Raw genomic sequence first — 15,507 nt, 5'->3', positions numbered from 1 at the left:
TTAACCTAAACAGAAGATATAAATAGGATCAAGAGTCTCCTAACATAATAACCAAAATGCCCAGGATATAATAGAAAATCACTCATCATAACAAGAACCAGGGAGACCATGATCTGAATAGAAAAGATAATCAACTGGTACAATATCAAGATCAATTAGATGTTGGAATGTCTGTCAAGAATTTTAAAGCAGTTGTCATAAAGTGTAAAAATCAATTACATATCCTCTTGAAACAAATAAAAAATAAAATCTCAGCAAAGAAATATAAGCTATGACAACCTATGGAATGAGAAAAATATTTGCAAACAATATATCTGATAAGGGGTTAATATCCAAATATACAAAAAAACCTCACACAACTCAATAGCAAAAGAAACAAACAAACCCCACAAAGAATCCAATTACAAAATGGGCAAAGAAGCCAGATAGACATCTTTCCAAAGGAGATCTGTGAATGGCCCACAGGGAAATAAAAAGTTGGTCAACATCACTAATCATAAGGGAAATGCAAATCAAAACCATGATGAAATATTACCCGACACCTGTTAGAATGCCTATTATAAAAAAGATAAAACAAAAGCTGGCGAGGATGTGGAGAAAGGGGAACCTTGGTGCACTGTTGGTGAAACTATAAACTGATACAGCCGCTATGACAACAATATGAAAGTTCCTCAAAAGATAAAAAATACAACTACCATATGATCTAGCAATCCTGCTTTTGGGACTATATCTGAAGGAAACAAGTGCACTGTGTCAAAGAGATAGTGATATCTGCACCCCCAGGTTCATAGCAGTGTCATCATAATAGCCAAGATATGGAAACAACCTAAGTGTCCATTGTCGAATGAATTGATAAAGAAGGTGTGGTGTATGAATACACAATGGAATATTATTCAGTCATAAAAAGAAATAAATTTCCATTTGTGATAACATGGATGGACTTTGAGGGCATATGCTAAGTGAAATCGTTCAGACAGAAAAAGACAAATACCATATGATCTTACTTATATATGAAATATAAAGAAAAAGAGAGGAAAGAAAATAGACTTATAGAAAAAGAGATCAGATTTGTAGTTACCAGAGGGGATAGAGGGCATTGGATAAAGATGGTCAAAACTTTTGGGGGAAAATAGAAGTTATGGAAAAGAACTGGGCAAGCTTGCACAGCATCATTTCCAGGCCAACTTCCATGACTCTGGTTGTATTTCAACTCATTATAATTATTACTTGCGGTATCATGAGTTATGGATTGGAATAAGCCCCTGGGACAAGTAAGAATATGGAATGCTTCTTAAGTTTCCTTTCATCCCTCTCTCCTATTTTCCTAATCTGCCTGAGTAAATTAAGAAAATGTCAGGTTATAGTATTCTAAGAAATAAAAATAACATTTAACAGTGCCCTGTACTGGAATTGCTCAACCCAACCTGACTTGTTATTGACAAAATGAGGCTCTGCAATAAGGAGAAACAGGCCATCCTTTTGTGAGAAGTCCCTGGTCTGACTATCTCCGAGCCTACATCTAGTTTCAAGATAGTTGGTCACCTATACTGAATGGAAACTAAAGTTGGTGCTAATGATCAAAGCCTTTGGAGTTTAGAAAACTCCCTTGAGTGAACCTGCCCTAAGTACCCCTAAGTCAACTTGCACTAGGTGAAGTGAATTTTACTCTTAACGCATTTTAAAATTCATACCATTACATAACAAGCACTCAAAACGGACAGGCAGATACCCAAGAATATTGTTAGCAAGATCTCCAACCAATGGCAAAGTCATCCTGCCCAGAAAAACCCTTGCATTAGAAATTTTCAGATAACCATAGTTGCAACTAAACAAGGCAAAATGGAAAAATAATACTATCTACATGTTGGTCTGTCAAGTCAAGAAAGCTCGAGCCTTGGCCAGTGTGGCTCAGTTGGTTGAGCATAGTCCTGTGCACCAAAAAGTCACTGGTTCAGTTCCGGGTCAGGACACATAACCAGGTTGCAGTTTCTCTCTCACAGTTTCGCTTCATCTCTCTCCCTAAAATCAATAAAAACGTGTGTGTGTGTGTGTGTGTGTGTGTGTGTGTGTGTGTGTGTTTTAATTTAAAAAAGAAAGAAAAGAGAGCTCAACACGTGGGCTAAAGCAGCTTGAGATCAAATGAAGTGGTGGGGAAGGCATCCTAAAACAATGGCCAAAAAAACTCTTGCTGCTATGTGAAGCTGATGTGTGGCCTGGCATAAAGGGCCAAAGAGGGAAGACAACTGAGAGAGCAACAGCACAAATAATTATTCCAAGTCAAGATTTTGAATCGTAGCTTTGATGGTGGGAAAGCTGAAATGCTTATCTGTGGATAACTGAGTTTTAATTATTTTATGTCATTTCATGACACTGGAAGAGGTACTTCTATTGTATTTTCAGTTTGTTCCAAAATAATGTGTTATGACAGTAGAATGAAAATCAAATGTACCAAGGGTCAGATTTGTTCAATTTGCCTAAAGGAAAGATCATAATGAAAATTCTTAGAGAGGTTTACTACGTCAAATGAAATTATAACTCAGTCAATTGTTCAAAATACAAAGTTTGGTGTAAATTGCTTTAAATTTATATTTTCCATCAGACTTTTTATTGGTACAAGTTTTATCTTCAGATAAAAAGAGAAGTACAATTCTCAAATATCACAATAGTTCTCATATGAATCACTTTTTGGTTCTTGAATTTCTATATTCAGTTTAAAAAAAGTCCCTTTATTACAATCTTATATTTCCATCTCTTGTCAGAAATATTTTGACATAGGAGCAAAGATAAGTAATAATTTATAAAGGATAAATATGACTGACTATATGATCAAGGATAAATAAATGTAAACTAGTTTATATTACAATGAAATAATTTTGAAGTAGAAACATAAATCTAAAGTTAACTGAATAAATCTTCAATTTAGTAAAGGTAATATGACATTTGGCTACAAATATAATTATTTTTTCACTCATTATGAGGAAAATAAAATCTGTAACTATAAACATTGGCTAATTTTATTTCAAGATCAACTAGTTTGAAAACATATAATATCTGCAGTAATTAGATGAATTAAATAGTATTGTTTTAGGATACTACTTTAGACCAAAGACTTAAGCAAAGATGCAATATTTGAAATGAATAAGAAAATACTTGTTTGCCTTACTGGTGTGATTCAATGGTTGAACATCGACCCATGAGCCAAGAGGTCACTGCTTGATTCCTGGTCAGGGCATATGCCTGGGTTGAGGATTCAATCCCCAGTAGGGGGTGTGCAGGAAGCAGCCGATCATTGCTGCTCACTCATCATTGATGTTTCTATCTCTCTATCCCTTTCCCTTCCTTTCATTCTAAAATAATCAATAAAAACATATTTTTTAAAAAACTTGTTTTATTTTACACATGATATTTGTAAGACATTTTTTTCTTTGAAACAGCATATACTTAAATGACAGAGATTGTATTTGAATTTATGTTCTGAATCCAGCTTTTAAGCTTTTATTTTCAGTTGGAATTCTTTGCATTTAAGCTACTTTAAGGTCAATGTGAGGAAACCTCTTATTTGTTCTTTCTCCGTAAAAGGAGAAATAAATTTGTCTCTTATTGTGGCCTCTAATCCTCCGTGTTTACTGGAAAAGATCAAATCTCAGGTTTGACATTTAAAGGGTGCAAATTAGACACTGCCTAGTACATCACATAGCATCAGTAAAAGGCAGAGAGGTATTTACTTTAGATAGTTTTGATTATAAGCATTTCCTCCCTTTATTCTTTCATGTTTTTACCATCTTCATAACCCCATCATGTAGCCTACTGGTCGCTGAAGAACACAAATTACCAAACGTAATTTCACTTAGTGGATTTTCCGGTTCCAAAGGAAACTTGCATTTTAGCATAATTTCAAAATGACTTCAGAGGAGATTAGTTTCTGATATTTGAAGACAGTGGTTTGTGAAATGTGAAATCTCACATATTACATATTTAATGTTTTATCAGTAAATATTCTCTCAGTGACGTCTTGCAAATGGTAAACATTCAGTTAAAATGGCCTAATGAATACATTGTGTAGTCCTAAGTTCACAGGAATACTAAAGTTCTTGCAATTATTTTTAATCATAATTCTTTATGAATCCACTTCTAGACAATGTTATCTTCCCCTTGGGTGATTAGTGCTACCTCTAGTGGAAAGAGGGAGCCGCTTGTGATCTTGCGGTGCGGAGTTCAGATCCTGGTTCTGCCGCTATTGGCTGCATGACAGTGAGATACTTACTTACTTCCCTGAATCTGGGGTTTGGATTTCTTTTTTAAAAAAGAATTAGGCACAAAATGTATAAAGTAAAGAACACTCTGAACATAATACTGTACAATAAATGGTAGCTAAAGTTTAAATTATTAAAGCTATTTGTTGAAGTAATTTGAAATAGGGTTTCTGGAACCACTTTCTTTTCATGTATATTTGTATATTCTCATACAATATTATCCAAGTGTCATAGAAACATGAAAATGAATGGATGAATGTGAATAGTTCATTCTTAATGAAAATAAATGTCAGACAAAGGAAAAGTTTATTCATTTTAATACCAAAGAGTTATTTTGTTCTTTGTCTACTTTTATTCTGCCACAGTTTTTCTGAATGTCTCATGCATGCTGCTATGTGCTGCCAGGAAAATATGTCCTTTAGAAATTGTCATTAAGTCCTTTGGAAATTAAAAAGTAATCCTGGGAGGTGATGATGGTTTTGGATTATAATCTAGGAGTTTCTGGAGAAATTGCTGGGAAACAATAGGGATAGTGTAGAGTTCCTTTGTCTGCCTTGCTTCTGTTCCTTCCTGGGCACTGTACCAAGGTTGTCCCTTGGGCATCAGGTGGTTTTAGAGGAGACTGCTCTTTTTTCTTATGGAAAGAGAAAAGAAAGCATTCAGAAGCTCCTCTGCCAGCCTATTTCCTACAGAGATTCTGACCCCTTGCACCTCAGGCTGCCTGTCACCACACACAGCCACCTCTGCCCTTTATCCACCAGAGTTTGTCACTGTTTCCATGTTAGTTCACCGGACCCACTCTTCTCGCTCTCACTCTGTTACATTGCTCTAGTGTTAAGTTTGGGGAGGAAGCCAGCATCGTCTGTAGTTCAGCTCTCTTGTTAGTACTGGGATTTCTCAAAATCTGCCTGGGGTAATTTTAGTCTGTGCAAGAGTCCCATGGTGAAAACTGCTAGGAAGAGTTTTGAATGATACATCATGTCTGACATTGAGAAATTTTTTAATCATTTAGGAAAATACAACACCTTTTGACTCTCAGAATATTTTAGTGTAAAATGTAAAGATGTTTCAGATAATCCATTCAAAACTCATGGAAAATAAAACACCTATTCTATTGCTCTATACAATTTTCTTTCCGGGAGCAGTTAAAAAACAATGGAGAAACATTCATTTTTATAATTTGCTGACACTGTCTCTGATATTTTAAATGTTTTAAAGTTTTTAGAGCACATGTCAAAACACTTTCTGTGAAACAGCCTACTCAGAAGACTTTGACCTGGGGCTGGGGGAACACTCCGAGGAAGAGCTACCTGGTGGTGAGACACAGGCCTTCAGGCCAAGGGTGTGTACCACCGACCACACCCACTGTTTTGATTGTGGGGGAACACGGTAACCTCAATGTCACTCTCACATCTAAGGGGGATGAAAGAAGCACTGACTGAATTTTAATTGTTTTATCTTCTCTATTTCTTAGTATAATCACTTTTCATACTGTCTGTCTTACGTGTTCACCTATGGGTTCAGCTTTTCCTTTTTTGGAGAGAGAACAGAGCTAGCTGAAATGATGAGGTCCAAAGAGGTAAACTTCCTTCTGATCTTTACCAACATAAAATAGGCATTCCCAGGACACTTCGCTCAAAATGGAAACATAAAAGAGTTCCATGACTTAGAAAGTGACCATTCTCTAGCATGTCCAGTACATAGTTTGTCTGATACATGTCCTGTAACTCTGCATGGCATAAAAAGACTGAAAATCCACGCAATTGCAAAACTATAAAGCTGCAAAGCCTGGAGTAGATGAGCTAGCAGAGTTACTAATAAAACAGCCTTCATGGTATCTGGATCTCGTTCAGGTTCACTACAGCATAGAGGGAAGATAAAACTTCCCACCCTGTTTAAAAATCAATATATTTCACAAGGCTTAAGATAAATATAATGAAAAATAACACAATGATAGGTCACATTGAAAATACTCATAAAAACTTTTACATAAACACTGTCATTGCATCTCCATTTTCATAGCCCAAAGATTGAGGGGATTTTAGTACAATTGAGTAGTAGCATGATAGACCAAAGAATAACTCTAAAATAGCCCCATCTGTCTTCACAGCTCATGTTCTGATAGCAATGGTTTTTGAAGAAAGGCTTTCAGCTCAGAAGTCCACAGATTTGCAAAGCATATGAATCTGAAGGAATTATGGGTTAAATAAGTATACAAATGATGCCTTGCAAATCCAAGCCCAAATGGCAAAGCTTAATGCAAACACCTACCTACAGACATAGACACAGAATCATTTCTATAATATCATAACTCTACTGTGCATACTATTTGAAACCTAGTATTTTCACATGTGACAAATAGTCATCCTTTTGTGGTAGGCAGTTACACAGACCTGAGCAGAGCAACGACGATGGGCCACGTACAGAAAGTCACCAGGGGGGGACCTCCAGGTGCCTAGTAAGGACAATTATTGGGTGGGACTTTGCCTCCAGGGTGACTTTCGCTCCCCTAGCATATCACTGGTCATGAGGTTTGGACCCCCTGGCCTATCCTCCCTAGAGACAATATCTAGTTGTATTTCAGCTCCAGGTCCAAAACAGCAGCAAAATCAGACCAGTGACCCCATAGCTGTACTCAGGACGAGCACAATAAACAATGATTCCCGCCCTGGTGCCAAACCAGTGCACTTTCCCTCTCAGGAGCATGCCCCTGCCTTTCCCTTCCCTCTCCACCTCCCTGCCCCAGGTGCATAACCATTAGCTCTCTCACTCCCAAGCTCCAAGGGCCCTTCTTTAACTTCTATAACTTGTTTCCTAAGCACATTTCTTCTAGGAATTACTTCTTGTACCTCTGTGATTTTATACATAAATGTTCTCTTATAGTGGGAATCTTGGCTCTGAATTCTTTCCTAGCCAGAACTCAAGTACCAAGGTTGCTGAACCCAGGTCCAGTCTGACCCTATGGGTCTAAACTAACACCCAGTGCCGTCCCCACCACCTACAACACTTTGAAATCATAAATTTAAAAGCTACAAACCATGGATGTGCTTAATTTATTTTTTATTTTTTAAAATATTTTTAATTGATTTTGAAAGAGAGAAAAAGGGAGAGGTATAGATAGAAACATCAATGAGAGAGAAACATCGATCTGCTGCCTGCCACTTGGCCCCCACAAGGATCAAGCCTGCAACCCAGGCATGTGCCCTGACCAGGAATCACATTATCCACCCCTTGGCTCATGGGTCAACACTCTACCATGGAGAAACACTGGCTGGGCTGGGTGTGGGTAATGTTGTTTATCCAAACCATCATTATTGGGCATTTAAGCTGTTTTTAAAATTTGAATATTACACATATTCTTTTGGTCAACTTTTAATTAATAAATATTTGGAGATATGTCTCAGGATTCCTATTGTTCAAATTCCTGGAAGTGGAAATGGTGGGTCAAGAGTTTAAGGCTTTTAAAACATTTTATCAAAATTTCCTTCAGAATGATTGTATGAACAAATACTCATCAGCAGTGCTTAAGTTGCATGTATAGTGTTCCTTATAAATACCTGCATGTTTTGTATTAATCATCTAATCTTATATAGTACCTTTGCAAGAAGAACTTATCTGGCTGCTAATGAAAATGACACTAAGATGACATATGCAGAGGTCAATAATCCAATTAACTGTGTAACCTCAAAAACATGTATGAGAGGAGCCAGTTCATATTAGCTGTGCAGACTGCTATGGAAACTCTAAGGAAGTCCAGTCAGCTCAGTGGTTGAGTGTTGACCTATGTATGAACCAGGAGGTCACGGTTCGATTCCAGGTCAGGGCACATACCCGGGTTGTGGACTCCATCCCCAGTAGGGGGTGTACAGGAGGCAGCCGATCAATGATTCTCTCTCATCATTGATGTTTCTATCTCTCTCTCCTTCTCCCTTCCTCTCTGAAATCAATAAAAATATTTTTTTAAAAAAGAAACTCTAAGGAAGACCTGTGGCTATTATTCTCTATTTCTCTTAAAGGTTAAACTCTGGATAAAGATTGAAAGCTAGCTGCTCTGTAAAGTTGTTTTCAGATTTGATTACGTAAGATGTGCTATAGTAATGAGTCATCAGATCAGATTAACACTTGCAATAGGTTTGAATGTCAAGTAAGAGGGAGAATTCAGGGGAAAGAAAAATGATCCCCAGGGCCTAGACGTAAGTACTGTCTTGGCAAAACTGTATGTCTAAGTGTGACAGGTGTATTACAAGACCTTTTTAAAACCTTAAGAGCGGGTTCATGCTGGCTGGAGACTCTCAAATCATAGGAAATTAATTGTTTTCAAGTGATTTGTCTTCAGAGATATTCAAATTCTTTCTTGGTAAATAATCAAGTCTTTTTCAATCTTTGGTGTAATGAAAAGAACATAGGAAGAGAAATTGGAAAACTTGAGATTGTATATCCCAGCTTCAGACCACTGAAATCAAGTGAGTATCACAATAAAACAAGTTGTAATCTTTTTGCTGATGGAGGGTCTTATTGTCAATTTGTAAAAAATGCAACATCTATGAAAAGCAATAATGCAAAGTGCAATAAAACAAGGTGTGCCTTTATACAATTAATTACATTTTTCTTATTCTAGTCTCTCTTATGTGCCTACTAATTGTATAGCAAATGGCATACTTTTACTAATTATTCAATACATTAAACCAAACAAACCATCTATAGACATCAGTCTAAATAAAAATGAATTAATCATAAGACATCGGGCCTCTTTATTCATTGCAAGCAATCTCTCTTCTAGATAACATGTTCATGTTGCCAACTTCAGAAAACTTGAGAGGCAGAAAAAGAAAAAGACAGCCTTCTGTCTGACCTATAAACATGAAAACTTAAAAAAAAAGAAGTTCTGTTTTTCTTCCATTAAATGAATATTAACTTAATCTAATCTAAGGCTCATTTTTTAGTTAAGGTTTGCAAGCAAATCTCTATAAAAATGCAAATTATATAATAGACTCTTGGATTTTTCCTGTCCTTTTCCTTCATCTTGTTAATCTTGCAAGAAACATCCTCTATGTTTTTCAGAACATTGAATTTTAGTGGAGATGTTGATGAGGAAAGAAAACTAAGTTCCATATAAGCACTTAACAAAATTACTATGAAAAAAATTTGAAAGAAGTTTGAGAAATCAAGCCTCCTCTTTTGTTATTTGAATCAGTGACTGTCAAATTTAAAACATTGGCTTTCATTTTTACATAGTATCTTCTAAAATTTGAAGTTATACAAAAGCATAGTAAGTAAAAAGAAAAGAAATACTACAGGAAAAGAGCACCCCCCCTCCCACACACACACACTCACACACATAGAATTAAGACCTGAAGTCCCAATCAGTCTACTTACTTAATACATTCCTTTTAGTTCTATTTTGTTTTAGCTATTCTAGCTCTGCAGAGACTAAATGAGAAAAGTATGATGAAACATTTGACCTCCACCATGAAAGTGAAAGAAAAATAAGGTCAGTGATCTAAACGTTTGTTAGGAAATCTGTTTAAGACTTGGATTTGCATGTATCCCCTCTTTCTTGGACTATTAATTTAGTCAGCCCTTCAACTAGGCTTAACCATCTCAAGTGACATTGCCATCAGTGCAGAGCAAGTAGCTAAAGAAGATCTAGTTCAGGATAACTGAGCCTCTGAGACAGCAGACATTACGGGGGATTTAGGAAAGATTACACTCTTTGTATCCTGCCAAAAGCAATAATTAACATGAGTGGAATCTGCTTATATAAACAGCTGTCATTTCTTCTTCAACAAGGAATTTTGGCATTTGCCGGTATCAAAAAGGCTAATCTAGAGAGGACTTAATTTTCACCATCCCCCCTCCTTAGTAAGAACCTCTGAAAGAACAATTAAACAGAATGTGCAGCCTGAGGAAGGGTCCAGCAATCGCAATGCACGCCAGCCACTGCCCGAACCCGGGGAAACTTCAGGAAGACCCAGTGCAATACTTGGTCTGATTGTTGTCTGCGTAAGTACCTAGTCAAGATCAACACTCTTATTTATCATCTTCCTCTAGCATTCCTTCACCAGTCTTCAGATTCTAGATGACAAGTAAATACATTTCAATCTTAGAAAGTCATACCATAGTTTTTATCTGAATAACCCAAAAGGCATAACATTAAAAGGTAAAAGGAACTTCTAAATGTTTTTGAAGCAGAAGACTCCCTTCCATGATCATCAGAAAAAACCAGTTGTCTGAGAAGCTGGACATATAAAAATCATGAGCGTTTCATTCCAGATGTTATGAGGACTATAAGCTGTAGGACACAGACACTACATGCTAGGAGAGAAGAGAGGAAAGAATATTGAATCAACTGTGAAATACAGATTACTGAGATGAGGAAGAGTATGCTGTGTATTGCAGGTCCCCAGATCCTGTTCACATACTATATTTATTTTATCCTCAGAAACCCTTTGGATGGTAAACAATAACTGGGCTCAGAGAAGTTTTATGGTTTGCCAAGACTGAAAAGTCATGACAGTGTATGAGTCCCCACCCTCCAGGCCAGTGCTTTTTCCCCTTATTTTTCCAAGAATGCATTAAAACAAATGAACAGATAGATCATAAGAAAATTATACAATTGGCCCTTTTGCATATGAAAAGATGTTTTATTTCATACATAAAAAAAAGAATTGCATAGATATTTCTCAGCCATCAGACTGGCAAAACCAAAGTAGAAAACAAAGACTGTCGGGAACTAGGAACTATCATATGCTGTTGGGAGGACTAGAATATGGTACAAACCCTATGGAGGAGTATTGGCAAGCTTCACCAAAGTACAGATGCACCTACACTTTGAGCCAGCAGTCCTACTCTTAGGAATCGAGCTTATAAACACACCCACACAAGTCCAAAATGAAATATGATCAAAGTTTTTCATTGTGTTATTATTTGTATAGCAAGAATTAGAAATAACTCAAGTATTAACAATATGGAGTTGCCTGAACTAACTATGGTACATCCATATAATAAAGTAATATGCAGCAATAAAAGAAAATGAGGACTATCTTTATGTACTGATATAGAAAGATCTTTGGGATATATTCTTTAATAAAAAAACAAGGTACAGAATAGTATATATATGGTATACTATCTTTTATATAAGAAATGGGAAATGTATCTGTTGAAAATTGGAAGGATTAAAAAAAGCTAATAAATGGTTAACTATAGAGAGCAGGAGTGGGGTAAGAGAGGAAGAAAGGTTAGGAGAGGCATCTAGGTACACATTTTTAAAATATAGTTTTGACTTTCATACCATGTAAATGCACTGACCTTATTTTTTAAAGAAAAATAAAAAGGAAAAAGGAATCCTTAAAATTCAAAAGAAACTTAAACAAATATATATAATTCTATGTAAACATATTAGAGGGTTAGTTTCCATGAAACAAGAGTAGATTAACATGAAAAAGGAGCAGAGAACAAGAATTCTTGAAGATTAATGACAGGATTTCCAGGATGAGATTGCAAACTAAAATGCAATCTAATTTTGAATATTTGCTGGAGTATAAGAAAGAAACAACCTACATGGTTTTAATGCTTAAGACATCACTATGGAGAGATGCATCTACTATCAGAGGATTGTATTTATTTCTCCAATCACACAACTTGGTTCTGTAATGATTAATATGTACATAATTAAAACATTCTAAATAAAGAAATATCTATAATAATAAAAGCATAATATGCTAATTAGACCAGACGTCCTTCTGGGTGACCTTCCAGATGAAGCCGGGGCTGTGATGGAAGCCCGGGTCCCGGGTGCCAGAAGGAAGCCCGGGTCCTCGGTGCCAGCCGGGGGAAGGAAGGCCTACTTTTGCATGAATTTTGTGCATCAGGCTTCTAGTATTACATATGAATCTCATGGTTTCCTTGTTAAACGTTTGGCCTCCTCTCTACAAATAATATTTCCATTTATATTTTCCATTGCATGCTGAGGATTAAGTAATTCCTAAGGGTTATTCTTTCTATACATTTCCATGTGTTATACACTGTGTCTAGTTTTCAGACAATAAGGGCATGACAGTTGATTAAGGGGCCTCATCTTTGAGGCTTTAGAAAAGAAAAGGATTACTTAATCCTAAATCATTAGCTGGGTCAGGTACCTGCCATTTAAGCCTGAATATTTGCTTGGGTTTGAATTAAGGTAAATGTCCATGGACATGCTAAAGGCTGGGCCACCAGAGGTGGTTCCCATAGCGATAGGACTAATGTTCAGGGGGAAGGAAAAGCATGCTTGCAAGGCCGGCCCCATGGCCATGCAGTCTGGGTGGTTGCACAGGGTTCCATACTTACAAGAGGCTAGTGCTTGAGTGAATGCTTGGTTGACACCACCTTAAAATTCTTAACCATATCTGAGCAAGGGGCATCACATTTTCATTTTGAACTGAACCCCACATATTATTTAGCCAATCCTGCATATGTGGCTTGGCCCTAGGCTTATCTGTAGAGCTGGCTGTCGCTCTGTTTGACTTCATTTATGCTCAGCTATTGCTACCCCATTTCCTTCCTGCAGATAAGGGCTGGGGTTGGACTGCTCCAGCTACTGCAACAGTACAAAAGACGTGAGCAAACATGTATTGGGGAGTGTGAGGTAGGGTGGGGAGGAAGACCTAAACGTTAAATCATTAACGTCATGGTAATTTCATTCAATTTTTATAACTCTCGTTGACAATGCTCCTTCTTTAAATTTTTAGTAATTCCATCCTTCTATTGACTCTGACACCCCTATATTAGAAAAGGTCACCCCATATTTTCTCTCTAAATATTTAAGAGCATTGTTTCTCAAAATACAGTTGAAGACCAAGAGTGGCAATATTTTGACCCGGCAACATTTGTACAAATAATGTTATGCTTTCTTGGGGGGTCACCAATTTGCAGCTTACCAGAGCTGCTTTGTGGAGTTGTGCTGTGCACAGCATGCTCAAGGGAGCTGAGGCACCCAACGACTCTGTGTGCCTATGGGTCTATGGACATTCACTGGCCTCTTGTCTGATCTAGTCTCCTTGTTATAACTCTAGTTTTATAGCAGCAGTGCTCATGATAAGTTCAGTAGACTTTATTTTTTATTTTCCTCTAAGGTGGGCAAGTAGTAGCAAACAGGAATAATCTCTATATATAAAAGCGAAGCAACCAGAATGACTGGAACAACTGGTCGCTATGACGCACACTGTGGCCAGCCAACCGGCCCGATTGGGGGCGAGGCCGGCTAGCCAACCTCCCACGGCCCCTATCCCCAGCCGGCTGAGCCCCGATCGGGGCCAATCAAGGCGGGCCAGCCGAACCCCACCCGTGTACGAATTTGTGCACTAGGCCTCTAGTATATTTATATATGATAATAATTGTAATGACATTATTATTATACTCATAATGAATAATTACTATATATGAGGCACTGTCCTAAACACTTGATGTGCTCCATTTCATTCAATGTCCCCATCCACCTGAGAAGTAGCTACTTCATTGTCCACTATTTATAAAGGAGAAAACTGAGACTCAGCAAAGTGAAGTGGATTGATCAAGGTTGGAAAATTGGGACTCTGGCCAGAGGAATCGAGAGCCATGCTCTAAAGCACTGTAGTGCCCTTACTCCAACAGAGAAACCATTTGAGGTTCACAGTCATTGGGACTAGGGAGGTTCTGGCTATTTCATACCTGTCTGTTGAGTGAATTAAACAAACAAAAACAATCATGCACTGAAAGTGATTCTACTCTTTTTAACCTTATCTCACATTCCTACAATATAACGACTGCTGTTTGTACGTGATTTTAGTTTTGGAAGTTTCATGGTGATTCACCAGGTAGGATTTTAAAGGATCATAAATTGTGGACCCTTGTTGTTGGCTGTCATGAAAAACGGAAGAATTGAGGAAGTAAGCTGCAGATAAGGCTAGGAAATGTGGTCCTTTTCTGAGAAAATGGTTTACTGTTTCTTATTCACCTCAAAGCATCATCGCATTGATGTCAATGGGTCACATATGTACGGAATTTAAAATATGATATTTAAGAACAGTCCAAATATCTATCTTACTATCTTTGTGTTTAATTATTGGTTGTTTCACTTTTATGGGTGATTTAAGAGAGCACTTAGTGCATAAATACTGAAAACTACATAAACACCATCTTCCATAGAAATAATAAGATATATTAAAATAGGACACAATGAAAACAATGTCTAATCATTATTCAAAGCAATCTGAAATTCTCTAATACAGGATTATCTTTCTAAAATTTGCTTCATCCAGATAAGAAGGATGAGAGTAAATTGTAAGGATATATCCTTGGAGATAATTCTGATTTTAGAATTTTGCTGTAATTGCACGGTATGTTTAGCTGATGAATGTGGCGATTCAAGTAGCCTTAATTTCCCAGCTTCTCATTTTACTAGTTACCAACCAGCTCTACTGGAAAAGAAAAAAAAATTCTGGGAAGCCAGATACCAATAGCAGAACAGGTTTTGTTCCTTTTTATTTCTAAAAGTGCTCTAAAAATTGCTCCCAAAATTGCCACAGGCAAAGAACATGGGATTGTAGGTAAATATTAGCAGAGTGAGCACATTCCATACTTTTCTCAAACAGCAGAACTAACTCTCAAAAGGCTACTGCTCAATAAGACAGATGATGTCAGTTGAATCTCATTTCCCCATAGACAATATTAACAATGGCTTATGTTACTAACCAAGTTTTCAAAACAAACAACAGTAGACAACATCTCTATACTTCTTAAAGTATTTAAAAATTATTATATATATTAAAGACAGATAAGGTAGTAATCAATTAAACATATTTTGTTTATGGTATATTAGGAACTGGTTAGTGATTACAGATTCATTGCAGGTGTGTTGAGTCTTATTTTTTCATACACTTAGAATCATTTCATGATTGTTTGGGAAACAGATCTAGTGATATTTGTCTTACTCCCCTGTTTTCGATGGAAATTTGTCTTTCACAAGAATCGGCATTAAAAAATTTCTTGACTTCCTCTATGTTTGAGATCATGAGCACCAAACAATTGACATCCTTGTTTATTTGATGGTTTCAATAAGTAAAAGTGGCTGTAGATATAAGTAGAACCACTGAGAAGAGAAAACTTTATGCATCATGCCAGATTCACATGATAAATTTTGAGGTTGAAATACTTTTAATTACTAATTGAATGGCACTAATAAAGGATAATGGAGCCAAATATATGGTTTTGGAAGATGATTTGACTTTGGGTGGTA

Source organism: Myotis lucifugus, unplaced genomic scaffold (genome assembly GCF_000147115.1).
Source record: "Myotis lucifugus unplaced genomic scaffold, Myoluc2.0 scaffold_15, whole genome shotgun sequence".
Taxonomy (NCBI): domain Eukaryota; kingdom Metazoa; phylum Chordata; class Mammalia; order Chiroptera; family Vespertilionidae; genus Myotis; species Myotis lucifugus.
The sequence above is the reverse complement of the archived record's forward strand: the minus strand, read 5'-3'. Positions refer to the sequence as shown.